At 40.1% G+C, this 15,776-nt stretch overlaps 1 protein-coding gene across 10 annotated transcripts in view; it reads left to right on the top strand.

Moving 5' to 3' along the window:
• Positions 1-15,776, top strand: part of lpp (LIM domain containing preferred translocation partner in lipoma) — a 244,864-nt gene that overhangs the window by 20,450 nt on the left and 208,638 nt on the right. The window lies entirely within an intron of this gene.

Here is a 15,776-nt window from a genome sequence, read left to right as displayed (position 1 = left end):
TGCAATAAACTGAAGAGTAGCAAATTTAACCAATAATAATAACCAAATGCAACTGGGCAAAATTATTCTCGGTGGTTAACCGCTTAACCATTTATATCCCTTGTTTCAAATAACAGAAGCTGATAATGTAGAGCTTTGTTCTAGTGTTTGAGACATTAAGGCAGTGCTTAACTGAGTAGGGAGATTTCTGCTTTTGTGCTACATCAGGCACAACACCTTTTGTTCTGCCACAGTCGTATTGTGTCATTGTATCTGTGAGTCGCTGGTGTCAGCAGCAGAAATTTTACCCCATCACTCTTTGAAAGAGCCGTGTTAACAGAGCTGCATTTATCAGTCTACTGGCACACTGTACATGTGCATATTTCACGTGGCTCATTGGCAGGATTAATTGCCAACGAGTCCCCTGTGGTCCAGGAATGCAATTACCTACTGACCCAAATCATCCTCTTGGCTGGAAGTCGCTGTCTCTGTTCTGGCAGAGTTACACCTGGGACTGAGTCTTCACTTAACCTCACACTCACCCCTCCATGCGTCCTTACATCAGGGCAGTCTATGATTTTTATGTCGGTGTGGTTGTTCAGGAATTAAAGATGCCCAGTGACCTTCTGATTTCACCTCCTGATCCGTGCTAGTGTGGTATCCTCTGTAGTATTAAATTGGGACGTATCTGTTTATAGCAAGGCGTCCTTTATCCAAGCTGCTCATTTAAAGTAAGGAAAGCTTTTTTTCCATTTAAGAACCAAGCATAAACATTTTAAGTCTATTGCTTTGATACATCAGTTATGAGAGAGATTTGAGGCTCTGAGGTACAAGTACAAGTGAGGTAACATGGGGACTTCCATGACTAACATAATTTGTCAATTAATCAATTACCGTATCAGCTGACACGTCTTCTGCAACAATTTTTATATTTGATTAATAATTTGAATACATTTTAGGCAACAAAAATCCATTGTTAGGTTTAGAAAAAAAGAACAGGGTTTGGCTTTATAAACTTAAAGTACACGGACACTGCTCTCCTGGGTGAAAGTCCGTGTTTGTTGGACCCATCCAACACCCTACCCATCCCCCACTTGGACTTGCGCCACCTTACCTTTCATTCTTGTTCCGGGCCTTTCCCCCTGACGCCGTTAAACAATAACAGCGACCGGCTGTGTATCATGCTGACGTTAAAGGACAGCTTTTTTCATCAGTTTCTGACGCTGCAAGTCACTGCGCTGGATTTAGATGACTTTGGAGTGAGACCGGGGTCATTTATCAAATTCATAACTCACATAACTCCCTCTGGACACACATGTGCTGAGTTCTATTTACCTCTGAAGTTGGAGGTTGGAGCTGGGATTGAGGTCAGACCCGAGCTGACCGTGTTCCAGTACAAGTCATCAACCATAACAATACCAGTTCTAGCCAAGTTAGCCATTGTTAGCAATACCAGTTCATACACTGTAGTAACATGTCCACAGATAGAAGTTGGACAGCACTGTGTGTACGGCTGTTTAAATGAGACACAGATCACACAGAAGTGCTGATTAACAGTATACTTGACCACAACTTTCACTACTTTAGAGGCAAAGTGGAGCCATATTGGATTTTGAGGTCAGGGTTGGGGATGTTCCTGCGGGTTTATAAAGCTGAAATTTCAAATAGGCGTCTGGGATATTCAGACTCCGCACTAAAAATCTCTATTATTTTTTCACCCATGTAGTAGTGCTCTCCAGCACCTGACTTTGATGTGTAAAATGGGCACACTTCTCCTTTAATCAAGCGTTGTGGCTGACTAAGCCGAACCAAACCTTAACCATTGTGTTCTTGCCACAACCACAGTTTTTCCTAACCTCAAACATGCTATAGCAGCCATGCACAGATTTTTTGAAAAGGAGAAATTAAACACATTGGCATTGAATAAAAAAGTAAACCACCAACATTGAACATACTCTGGGGTTTGCAGAAAAAAAGCCTTATAGTGAAGGTAACTAAAGCAGTTTATCAACATTATTAATAGGTCTAAAGTGGGCTATTTATGATTATATACTATTTTAACTTTGCAGCATTGGCGGTGAAAGCAAACAAACCTGCCCATACACTATTAAATTCTGTTTTTTCCTCTGAGATGTTTCCTTTGTTGAATTTGGAATCCATTGCTAGCCTAGTAAGGGAGACTCAAAACTGGCTACCACTATTAAGGTTCGGCAAAATTTAGATGTAAAGGCGCCAGGACACAGAGGTATAGTGCATACTTAAGTTCACAAAATGTTCATATATTTTTTATTTGTTGTATGGGCTGCACACTTTGAAAGTTAAAAAATGTAAGAATGACTGAGGCCCACAACAATAATTAACGAAAATTAAAAAAAAAAGAATTATAATTTAATAATTCCCATATACTGCTAATTTTTCGACGGAGTCACTGGTTGGCTACTCCTGGTGTACACCAACTTGTTCACGTAGAGTCAGTAGGTGATTTTTGTTGTGGAGGAGCTGAGGGCTGCAACTACCAATTCTGTTTGTTCCAGTTTTGATCTGTAGATTATTTTTTTGAGTAACTGATTCATTGTTTAACATTAGAAAACAGTAAGAAAAGCCAGTTAAAATATCCCAGATCCTTAATTGACTTCATCAAATGTCTTATTTTGTCCAAGCAACATTTCTAAACCCCAAAATATTAAATTTACTCCAATGCAAAACCAAGAAAAGCATCACATCCTCACAGAACCTGGAAATATCTCGTTTTTGGCATTTTTGCATGAAAAATGACTCATACAATTAATTGTGTTGATCAAATAATTGATGAACTCTTTACAGTGTTTGCCTCATATATGTTGTTGTTTATGATATCATTTGCTCGTACTGATTAACCTAAAATTGGATTCCAAGCACGATATGAAACACACAAACACACAAAAGTAAAAATCCAAAGCTTAACTAAATGGAGGCCATTTATTTCTGCTGCTGTTGAGAGCACTAATGCAGCAAGATTTAGACTTTAAAGCACTGCTAATGCTATTACAAGTGTATGGGAAGAGGTGGAGGGGACTTCCACATACCGTTGGTTTGTCACAGCATAAAGAGAAAAGCCTCTTTGTGTCTCCACATGTGCATTTACTTGCACTGTTCTCATGTCATGTCTAAATACATAAGAGTGTAAGGGCTGTGGTCTGCCCCAGAATGTGCTTCATTAATGGATTATCTAATTGTGTATGGTGTAGCGTGCATTGTGGATAAAGACCATAGCCACTCTAAGCATTCACACACAGCCTGTGCTCTTTACATGGCTTGAATGTTTTGTGAGCTCCCTGCATGTGTGTGTTTTTTTTTAGGTTGCATACTGTAGTGTTTAAACTGAGGGTGAGAGGGACCTTACGTGTCAGGTTTGAGGTCACTTGTGTTAATATCAGACAGATCCAGTACATTAGATGCATTAATCTCTTAAATCCCTCCACTGTCCCAATGTGGATTTTAAGAATTCTTGTCTACTGGTATGCTCATCAGACCTTCCACATAAAATGGGGAAACTCTGTGTCAGAACCTTTCCGAGTCAGTAATGGGGTCAGACAGGGTGGAATTTTGTCCCCTTTTCTTTTTAATGTATATATGGATGACTTGTCACAGCAGCTGAATGTATGTAATACAGGGTGCATGGTTGGCTCTATGTTAATCAATCACCTTATGTATGCTGATGATTTAGTAATTTTTTGCCCATATAGTGCTGGCTTACAACAGCTGTTGAAAGTCTGTACACAATATGGTTTTGACTTCGACATCAAATATAATGCAACTAAGAGTAACATTATGATAGAAGTAAAGGTGATAGGAAATTAGTTTTCCCTGATTTCTTTTTATCTGGTTCTGTTCTTGAAGAATGTAATGAGGTGAAATATTTTGGCCATCATATTGTAAACGATCTGACAGATGATAAAGATATTAACAGGCAGTGTCGCAAGCTTTACTTGCAGGCCAATCAGCTTGGACGGAAGTTTAGCATGTGCACTACTCATGTTAAGGTAGCATTATTTAGAGCATACTGTACTCCTCTGTACACTGCCCATTTGTGGCGTGTTTATAGCAAAAAAAAACATGCAGAGACTAAATGTGGCCTATAATGATGCCATGAGGATGCTTTTAAAGCTTCCCCATTGGTGCAGTGCCAGCGAGATGTTTGTGAATGTTGGGGTGCCGAACTGCTCTGCTGTAATACGCAATCTCTTGTACAAATTTATGTGCAGGCTGTCGGCCTCAGGAAATTACATCATATTGTACCTGTGTGACGGTAAGAAGAGCTCGTTTCGGTTCTCTTCAAGACTGTGGAGCCACTGGCGCTCCAGTCTGTATGTGACGGCTGATAGCCTACCTGATGTCTGTCCCTCCATGACTACATCTGGTTGATAATGGCTGCTATGACTGTGATTGATGTACGTTTTTATTGTATTGTTGCATTGTTGTTTTTATTGTCTGTATTTTTTAGTCACTATGGACCTCTTGCTTGTGTCCTTAATAAAGTCTTTATTTATTTATTTATTTTTCATTTGTTGGAGAAGCATCAAATTAGGAAGAAACATCCAAAGCAAAGCCCTAGATTTGTTTTGCCACCTTTCAGGGATTGCACTTGTTATCCAAGAGCTCTCCTCTGTGCTGATGTTTCCTGCTAATGATAAAAGCATCGAGAAGTAAGCCTTGGGCATTTTGTCTCCCACACTTAGTAACTTTGTCTCAATGAAAATCAGTTATTGTAGAGCTTTTGTTTCTATTAATGTCATTATGAGACAACACTGTTCGTTTGCAGGAAGGCTTTTGTGAAGAAGGGTGCTAGTTTTTCTGCTGTGCGCTGCTCTTGTGGTTTGTCTCACTGTTTGTTTTGTTGCATGGTGGAGAAAGAACCGTTTTCTTGACAATCACACATCATGATTTTCTCTTCTAAAAAAAAGCATCAGTTCCAAAGATAAAGATATTTTCAATGAATCTGTCTCAAGAGAAATTACTTGGGATTCAATTAATTCATGAATGGTTTATACAGAGATAATCGACAAACTTCTGTGTTCCCTCTCTAAATTCAAAAGGGTTTTGCCGGTCCATGAACGCTTTTTGTTTGTTTTTTCACCTGCTGTAGCAGTTTGTGAAGTTTGAGTCATGGGTTATCAGGTGATCCGATCCGAGGTGCAAGAAGATGCAGGTGGAGGAAGATTTCCTAGATGGCTTTCTGACAGAACAGGATTTCTTGATTAAGATTAGGAAAAAGTCACACTTTGGGCTAAATAAATTGATTCTGTCATAAAGGGCTTCTGGGAGAAAGCCAACAAGAAAAAATTCTCCTGTGTGCCTGGCAGTCAAGTGAATGGGCGTCATTTTGTCAGGTAGTCAGCTCCTATATTACATTCATCCGTCTGCCACATTCTCCGGAGATGTAAGCAAAGTTTTGGCCAGCTAAAATCCAAACACACGCCTTCTGATATGATTAAATCACATTTGATTGGATACATGTTCATTACACAATCTAAAGTCATCAAAATATTTTGTGTTACAGGAAGAGAAAAGAGAGGGATTCTAGTCTAGATATCATTTTTTAACATATATTGATACACAAAGAAATAACTGAACTATCAACACAAGATCTCTGGATTACAACCTGGAAAAAGTATTTTATATTACATGGTTTTTAAGTAAATTAATGTTGTCTATAACGCCGCATTCCCTGTATTCATGGTGAGATCTGCTTCTCCGTCAAGCTTTTTAAGGTAAATGTGGTTGAAGCATGGCGATTTTACAGCTCACAAAATCTCCGTTCTGTGACACTGTTGTCAGTGACAGCTGAGCCATCATAGTACCCAATAACCAATCATAATAATGCAGCACCACTGGAAGCCTCTGCAGAATCTAATGGTTTTGACAGGAGCACAGAGCTTGATGCCGACCCTCTGTGGTATGGATACCAGTCTCTCTGCATGTGCTCTCTGTAACATGGATACTGCACATGCAGACAAAATCATATAATGATTTTGGTATTGAGGTACAATCTAATGATGCATTAAAGTTATATTTGAGTTTGATAGGATCAGTACAAATGTCATCATCTTCCTGACCAGTGCAAGTGCTTGAGTGCAGGAGGGTGCAGTGGCTCCAAATACTGTATGAGATATGGGACAGTACTAAATTGGTTCTTACCTGTTCAGATGCTTTTTGTGGCTATTATTATCACATCTCGAGCACTTCAGACTTGTAGGAAGTGGACATATTGCCTCAAAAAGTCTGTAAGAGAGCCCTCAGAGACTTGACATGTTCACAATTGGACAGTTGGTAACCCTCACAGACTTCATTAGAAATGAATGTCAAAGTCTGAGGATCTGTGATGGTGGACTTTGGGACTGGGTCATGGGGCAAGTGGCAAACAGTAAGGAGGACTCAAATGCAGACACAGAACAGGTCATGTATATTGGTCAGTGTTCATGCTTACATACTGGAAAATCATCAGTCAAACAACACAGACAGGTGACAGGAGCAGGCACACTGGAAAGGCTGCACCGCTACAGCAGCAAGACAATACAAGCCTGGTAGGCAGGTGACTGAGTCAGGTGCAACTCAGTGGAGACAACCTGTGGCCAGGTGAGGAATGACATACTGTCAAAAAAAAAAAATCCAGAAAACACCGTGAGATAAGGGAAGGAGACACTCAGATGCTGCGTCTGTCTGAAGCTGAAGAAGAAACAGGAACATAATGTACAAGTACAGGGCTTGTGTATTGGTAGGACCAAAATCTGAATCGACGTCTGACTGGAACAGAACTTTGCATGTACAAACAAATGTGCAATGAATCTCATACAGAGGCTGTTTCTCCATTTTTAATGCTGTTTGAAGTTAAAAGTAAAATAGATATCTGCACAGCTGAGACTCAGTAGAAAAGTAGTGCAAGTGAAATACTTCAGATACTGAACATGTTTAAAGGAAGTACTTGGGTACTTGGGTTTTGTAATGACAACATTGTACTCACTAAAGTGCATGCTGGTTCTGGATGTGTTTTTCCTCATTCCATATTCCCATTTTACTTTTAACGATCTTACTCAACATAGAAACACAAGTATTCTTTTAGTTTGTGACTGACTGACAGGTTAAAGGGAAAGTTCGGATATTTTGAAATGGGGTTGTATAAGGTACTTATCCATAGTCAGTGTATTCGTCAGCTATCGTCAGTGGCTTTGACGGTAGCATAGATAGGGAACCGAAGCTGTTAACAGTTTCCCCATCTGAATGGGCTGTCTGACGGCAAGATGAAGTGGTGAAAGTACTCTAATTTTAACATATACTTAAACTGATATTGATATTTTTTTAGGTGGCCAAAGTATGTTTTGCTGCTGCACCCGTCATCAGCAGTACTACACTTAGCTTCCGTGTCGGCAATCCTGCAGCTTCTCCAAACTGGGGTCGTGCCATCAGACATACTGTCCCCTATCCCTTTAACACCATAAACTCTATTAAAGTAATACATGTACCCACCGATACGTGACCGGTTGGTTCCTGGACTCCTGTTTTGAAGCCTTGAGTTTGACATTTTGGCCGTCGCCATCTTGGATATTGGAGCCAGAAGTGATCATGTTTTGGTAAGAGGGTGAAGCTGATTGAGAGCTTTAAGTGACGTCTTGCAGACAGCCTGGCACTTAAAGCGTGTTACTCCTTAATTATGCATATTTTTAAGGCTCAGTAATGGGTAACTTAAATTAAAATTCACCCCCCTACAGTTGTCATGAAGGGGAGAATTCGCTATAGAGACCAGAACCATTTTTTGTACCTGGCCGTAAACTTGTTTATTTCTGCTGTAAAGTTGGGGGTCTGTGGGGATTGACTCACCTCTGGAGCCAGCCTCAAGTGGCCATTAGAGGAACTGCAGTTTTTGGCACTTCTGCATTAGCTTCATTTTTCAGCCTCGGAGATTGCTGCTTGGTTAACACAAAAACACACCTCACATTATGGATGCTGCGATCCAACTTTTTCCACTTAAGATCCGATACCGATCCGATACCAGCGCATATTTCCATCTCTCTGTTCTGACCAATAGGTTCACTTTTTTTAGTACTTATTTTGTAATGTGGAATAATAGAAAAGGCTTGATCAAGTGCTATTACTCAAAATGAGAATAACATACTTCCCGAGATGAATAGTTCACAACAGTAGGTTATTATGACAAAACTTGAGCCATTTATTAGATATTTACATTTTTACACGTTTATACTTTTTAATACACGTTTTACATTCGGCCGTTCTGTCTTTTTCGCTTTTCAGAAGGAACCACTGACATTTTGTTCAACTATCCACGCTGTTTTTCACCCGGTTGTTGTTATCACATGACCTCCCCCTTCCCCTCCCGCTCTCCTCTCTTCTTCGTGTGTTACAATGAAGTGCTGGATGGAAAAGCTGGAGAGGATTTGTGGAATGGAGTGCTAGTATCACAGTGCTAGTATCGCACTTTTCCCCTGCAGTGCGATCCGATCCGATCCGATCCACGTTTTTTGGCTGGATCACAGCATATTTTCGATCTGCGATCCGGATCGCAGCATCCCTACCTCACATTGTAACACAGGATGTGTTGTGTGAATTCTAGCAGTAGGAGATGGAAATCAGAAGGTTTTTAGAAGGATTTTTTTTAGAAATCTCTAGCGCTCATGAAGATATGTGTATTTTCATGTACAAGAGGTATTATCAAAAATTGAAACTAAGGCTTTGAAAGACACTCTGCAGCATTCAGCCCGCTCACTTTTAAGTGAGAGCCGGCTGTATTCTCGGTCCAGGTGAAGCTCTCATGAATGGTTTGCAGGTCAGGTATAAATCAGAGGAGCTACTTGTTTTCTGTCAAGGGTATTTCCTGCACTCTGGTCTGCCCTCAGGCAGATTCCTGTAAGCCCAGTAGTGCTGTACTGTACCTAGTTCAGAAAAGGTAACGTGCACTAATTTAATTTGAACATGCCTTTCACTTTGCTGCGATGCTGTGAAGAAGTGGTTATAAATACACCATAAAGCCCAGGGAAAAGGCCAAGGTGTTTTCAGGGATATGTATTTTTCATTGGTTTGGTCTACCTTTTCAGGCTGTAAACATTAAGGCCCAATCAAACCGTCCATTGTAGGAGCACTTAGAAAGCATGTGTCCACAGAGGAAATGGACCCACTGCTCCTCAGCTTTGGTAGATCTGTATGAGAATAATGTTTGGGTCAGCTCTTGTAAAAAAAAAAAAGAGAAAAAAGGCATCATGAGTATTCAAACACATCACATAAAGCCTATAAAAATAGCAGAATGATCCTGAGTGAAGCATGAAGACGGAGATGAAGGTTAGAAGAAGGGTGTGACGCTCGTACGCTTGTTTTTAGTCTCTTTCAAGCCTGTCCATCATAACCTGATAAATAAAGACCTTTTCAGGGCCTAAATTGCATTTCTTTGACAGATTGTGGGTCTTTAGAAATGTGTTAATGGTCTCATGTACTTGGATGATCACTTGTGTTTGATAGCAAATTGCTCTATCTGAATGTTTAATGGCTCTGATAATTTGAGTATTTAGCTCATTGTGTTTTTTGACTCGGTCTACAAGGCTGAAAATAGTTTAACCTAAGTTATCATAATGGATTTGGCATTGAGTGAAATTGGCTCATTTTATGTGACGATTAAAAAATATGCCTGAACACTCTGAGGGTCGGTGGTGTGACAGCAAATCTGTATGAATAACCTATTTAACTCGGCTTAATCTAATGTAAATACATGCCCTGTCTGCAGGAAATGCATGGTTAATTAGATGCAGTTATGTAAGGTCACATCCCACAATAGCAGTGTAGCTCAGGTTAGATGGTGGTGGGACTCCGTGATTAGCAGCTCAGTCACCAAAAGAAAATGTCAGCATTGTATGTCTCTGCAAACTACGGATATGTTGCATTTGCACATTTCAAACATACATCAATGTTTCTAGAGTGAGGTTCCTTTAAAATCAACTACAATAACGGGTACCTGTTTCATTTATATAAAGGAATTAGGGCTGCTACTGACTAAGACATTCCTAGTCGACCAGCAGTCGTTATGTAAGGCCACTATTTGACTAGTCGCCTTTATGTTTACGATATTAATGTAATAATTAAATGATATATTTTGGGTGGGGAAACACAATGGTTGGAGTTCTGAGGTAAATGTTTGCCTGTAGAATTTATGTATCACCTTGGGTTCGTCCTTCACCTTCTCAAAATGATCCCACACTTTGGATTTCCTGCCCGATATGTTATTAACTAGCCTGTGGAATAACCGCAGGTACCAGCCCTGGAAATTGGGTGGCAGTACACATGCTGCGTCTTTTACCAACTGGAAAAAGTAAGGTCGGGTGCTTGATGCTACTCTTGTGCATTTTTTGTGCCAGCTTTCAAGAGCTGGCGGCAGGTTCCGTCTTACGCCAGGGCCACACTGCCAACGAAGTGCTGCAAAGCACAGCGCACTGAAAAGGAAACTGGCTTCGCTTCGAGGCGCTTTGAGGATATTCGCAGCGCTTCTGCGTCCGGTGAGGCCCTGGCGTTAGGTTGTTAAGCAACCTTAACAACTGTGTGCAGGCCTATCGTCCGTGGCACAGATGTAATGGGGCGGCAGTAGCTCAGTCCATAGGGACTTGGGTTGGGAACCGGAGGGTCGCCTGTTAAAGTCCCCGTCTGGACCAAAATATGGAGCGTGGACTGTAGCTGGAGAGGTGCCAGTTCACATCCTGGGCACTGCCGAGGTGCCCCTGAGCAAGGCACCGAACCCCCCAACGGCTCGGAGCGCCTGTCATGGGCAGCCCACTCTGACATCTCTCCACTTAGTGTATGTATAGGTCCAGTTTGTGCATGTGTGTGTTCGGACCTGTGTGTAATTGACAAACAGAGTGAAAAATTGAATTTCCCCTCGGGGATTAATAAAGTATATAAAATTAAAAAAAAAAAAAATTAAAGCTCTGGGTAGCCCTGCATTAAAATGAACAACTTTTTGTGTCTGTCCTTTCAAATTAAACTCTCACATGGTCCAGTCTTATAGGTTTTGATTGATTTTGACAAGCACACGTTTCATGTTTGCTTGTTTTTTTGTGCAACTAAGCAACCAATGAAGTCTTGCCGACTAATAAACTTTCTGGTTGACTAACGTTTGTTTGACTGTTAGGGGGCAGCCCTAAAGGAAATTATATTAAGCATGTGTGTTATTTATTGGGTAGGTTTATCTGACTTTATTTCAGGACCAGGTGCTGTTCAAATAGCACGGTACAGAATGAGGCTCAGTGGCTGAATGAGCTCAACTCGGCCTCGCTCTGAAGTCGTCGAAATCCAGCGCTTGGGCAGCATCTGACACCAACAGCAACATTAGCATGATATGTGGGGTTGCCATTGGCAGTGTCAGGGGCAATCGGGACAAGACCGAAAGTTAAGCTGCCGGAAGTTGGAGTAGGGCTGGTGGGAGAGGTGGTGGATGGTTCCAACAAACAACCCCAACCTTGACCCGGGAGAGCGGTGTTCAGATCACAAAAGATTATAGAGCCAAACCCTGTTGATTTTCCTAAACCCAACCATGTGTGTTTGGTTTTGAAGGAAAAAAATGTAAATTTGCGGTGTTGTACCGATGTAGTGCATTTATTTTGAAAGAGACAGTATGTAAACGTTAAATTTCCTGTGAAAACTGAAGTGTATTTTGAAAAAAAAACAAACAAACAATGCATGCAGAATTCGACACGGCATCCCAGAATGTCAACAACCAGTGCGCCCAGGGTACCTTGCATGTCTTATCTAGACGTGGAAGGTCCATGACCAAGCGTTGTTTTGTGGCAAGGTTGGAGTGAGAATGTGTTGAAATGCTTCATTTAATGTTGAGATAGTCTAGAAGTTCTTGCATCAACATTGTTATCTACTAGATTTATGTAAAATCATGTAAATGATCATCTGTACTATTTGTTTGCACCATGCTTGTACCAGCATTAGCAACATTACAATTCTGCTTTAAACTTCCTGGGTTGGCTGCAGTTGTCAGCTGAGAGACAAACACAAACCCTTGAGCCCATCTGACCTGCGTTTTCCACCATTTCTGGCCAGATCACCAATTACACAACTCCTTCTCTGCTGGCTGCGTCCCCAGATGTTTTAGCACAGAATGTGCTGAAACCCTTTTGTTTGTGTTTGGATCTGCAGCTCAGAGACTGTAAGTCGAAGATCAATCACATTTAGTGGATGTGTTTCAAGTCCTCCACCTCTCTGGGAAAAAAATCAAAGCAGCTGGTTACATATTAATGCTACTGTATATTAAGTCATGTCTTGGTTTTTAACCCTGGTTTTAATAATTACATCTGTTTGGCTGTTAAACTGGCTGACCGTTTGTATTAGGAAGGTTCCAGGAGTGAGGATGTGTTACTGCGTGTGCAAAGCATGGAGGTGCTGAAAAATAATATTAGCACTCAGTAAATCTACCTGGAGTAAATAAAGGTATAAATAAAATATCCAAACTGCATAGCAATGGTGCACAATTTAAGCTTACGGCAAGACAAGCAAACAGGAAGTGAGGCATATTTCCTTAACACTTAATAAGGTCCCCAGCTAGCTGTTACTGTACTTTCTCAGTACACTTTGTGGGGGTAGATGGCACAATCGTTATGGTGTATGTAAACAGCAGAAGCTTGGCCTTGATGTTGGTTGTACAGAGTCGACTGTTTTCACTGTTCTGTACCTGATAGTATCCAAAAGTTGTTTTTAAATGAGAGAAACTTAACTGGATTTTAGAGGAATTTGTATGTCCAAGAAACAATTTGTGAGGTATAATAATACTATGTGTCAGTGTATTACAGTCAGATTGGTTAATTTATATAACACCTACGGTGTGGCAATGAAAACATGTCAGTTTCAGATTCAGTCGGGCCGGGTTTTAAAATCACAAAATGTAGAAGGGCAAGATGTTTTCAGATGTCTATTCAAGACCTCTTTTAAGATTTTGGCATTGACCCAAATGAAAATCTTTTTAAATGAAGAATATTTTGGTCACATAACTGACCCAGGCACATCATAAAGTACAGAAACAGAATAAAAAAGAGCTATCAATGCAACCAATAACACTCTTTGTCTCTCTCCACCAGTATCTCCCTCCTCTGTCGTCTATAGCCCCATTTCCCTGCTAACATCTGGCTTTTTAATGAAATGGGAGAGGTTGTAATTGGCATTCACACCAGGGTCAAATGACTCAGCAGTAGTCACGAACACTTAACAGCTTCGGCTCTGATCGGCACTTCTGGAAACACAACACCGCGTTAATTTTAGCCCTTTTACCGGTGAGATGCAGCGATGCCTGCGCCGAGTTTGAAAGAGAGACGGAATAAGGAAGAGATACACATTTTCACAGGCCCCTATGCTGCTTTCTACTGTTTACTAACCTGTTTTCCAGCCTGTCTGTGACATCGAATGTGACATACAGCTCTGGTGTACTGGCAATGAGAAAGGAGTCTGTAGCCTATTTGTAACAGGTTATGGGTGTTGAAAAAAACCACGTACACATGCTAATTGTGGTGGTAAATGGGTATGTCTCCCACAATGTTTTCCATCGAGGTCAAGGAAAAGTGTTTAGGAAAAGACATGAAATTTCTTTTAATTTGACTGCAGCCCAGACAAAGCGTGGTTGGAGCTGTGTCACATGAGAAAACGCTGACTTTTGGAAGATATGATTAATGGTGGTTCCATATTAATCCGTACATCCTGCACAATCGGCTGTGCACATGTGTACTTTGAGACACTATATGTAGTTGACATATTTTGTCATACTGGTGTATCAGATGTATGTATGCTGGGGATTGCCACTTGAACAGGCCTGATGTAGAGCATTATAACAAGTAAAGTAAAAAGAACATATTGAATGGAAATGAGATGGATGATCAGAGATAGGAAAACAGGATACAAAAGTTTTGTTTGTTTCTGATTGATTTGTTTCATTTGTGGTTGATTGATTTGATCGAGGTGTGGTGAACACTTGGGTGGAAAGTGGGATATTAGTTATAGTTAAACTGGAGTTATGGTTAATTGATTAAATATAAAAAAGGGGCAGGACTTGATAAGTGTTCAATTCTTCTGACTCCTTTTCAGACATGAAATACTTGTGTTGTTTACTGAATATTTTTGCTGGGTATTCTCGTTTTTTTTTTCTCACTTTTATATGTGTTATCTTTATTTTTAAGCATGTTTGCATTAAAAATCTGACAAATAAATGTAATAAATCTGTACCGATTGTAGAAAATGAGTCCCAACAAAGGGTGTTGACAGTACTCTGAATAAACAGGACATAGTGTCTGAAGGCACTTTGCTGTAGAGTTTCCTAAAGTGAATTTTCAATGCTTTGTGAACAACAAATTAAATTCCATTTCCTTCCCTTGTATCGGGGGCGACAGCAGAAGTGTAAATGACAGATATCTCAACACGTCAGCAGATAAAACCAGAGCTATTTGCAAAATATGACAAATATGTTTTAGTTGAATTTCTTCTATTTTAATGCCTTTTAGTTATTTCAGGGCTAGAGCTAACAATTACCTTTTATTGCTGATTCATGTATTGAATTTGTACTTAATTTTATTGATTGATTATTCAGGCCAACGTCAAAAAAATGTCAAATGTCTTGATTTATTTAACCAAAGATATTCAATTAATGGTGAGAAAATGGGGATAAGCAGCAGATCGTCACATTGTAAAAGCTAAAAACTGAAATATTTGGTTAATCAATCATCAAAATTGTGGGATATTAATCCTCCATTTGTCAGTTGTTTCAGATCAGTTCAATTTATTCACAAAAAAATACAAGTGCAGTTCATGAGGCATAATGGAGATATGTGATATAGGATGCCCTGATGAGCTCTCTGAAGCTTGAGAACAAAAACCCAGTCACTAAGCAGTATTTAAAATATGTTTACTATCGTGTTATCTAGATTAAAATAATACATTTATTAAACAATAGCATTTACAACCTGTGACACACCTAAGAGCTGAGTTTCTGATGTCCTTACATAATTAATTGTTCACATTGTTGCACAAAAAATAGGTTCATCACATTATTTTTATGTCCTTTTTTGTAAAGTTTTAATACCAAGTGCACACATTTCCACATTTAACTGACAGTAATAAAAGGATTCTTTGTCTGTGGTAATGTAAAGTAAACAGTGGTGCTCGGTGCTCAACGCTAAAACTGCTAATTAAAAGTGGGAAGTAAATCAGTTTGAGAGGTAAACACATTAAAATGACTCAGTAATTGAGACTGCAGATTGACTAGAATCAGAGTGTCAGACTGCTTGAAACGACACCAAAATAGAGCTCGTTCATCAGCATCATCTCCCTGGAGGGACATGTCCCCAGCACCCCGGCTGCTGGTTACTTTTCCTCCGCGCCCGGCTACTCGCTGTGCTTGTGGAAAATACAGCGCCTCTGAAAATAGGGAGCATATGCTACAACAAGGAACGCCACTTCAAACAATACTTGTTCCTTAACATTAGCACGGCGTAAAGAAACTGAAGTGAAGTTGAGAAAAGACTTAGTTGTCAGTTGCATGTTCTCAAAACATTGCACTTGCAAAAAGAAAAAAAAAAAAAAAAGTGTGAAGGAGGCATGGATAACAATCCCAAACTGGCGCCCACCAGTAATTATGATGTGGGTACAAAGAGATTTTTGCCATTCTAAAGGGAGAAGGGGAGTGTAGGTGTATTAATTCCTATTCCTTCCTGCTTCCTCGACTTGGAAGTTCAGATTTAGAAAAATAGACCCCCCTCCCTCAAAAGAAAAGAAAAAAC

The sequence above is a fragment of the Epinephelus lanceolatus genome, chromosome 6 (genome assembly GCF_041903045.1).
Source record: "Epinephelus lanceolatus isolate andai-2023 chromosome 6, ASM4190304v1, whole genome shotgun sequence".
Taxonomy (NCBI): Eukaryota; Metazoa; Chordata; class Actinopteri; order Perciformes; family Serranidae; genus Epinephelus; species Epinephelus lanceolatus.
Note: the sequence above shows the minus strand (reverse complement) of the source record. Positions and strands in the feature narration are given on the sequence as shown.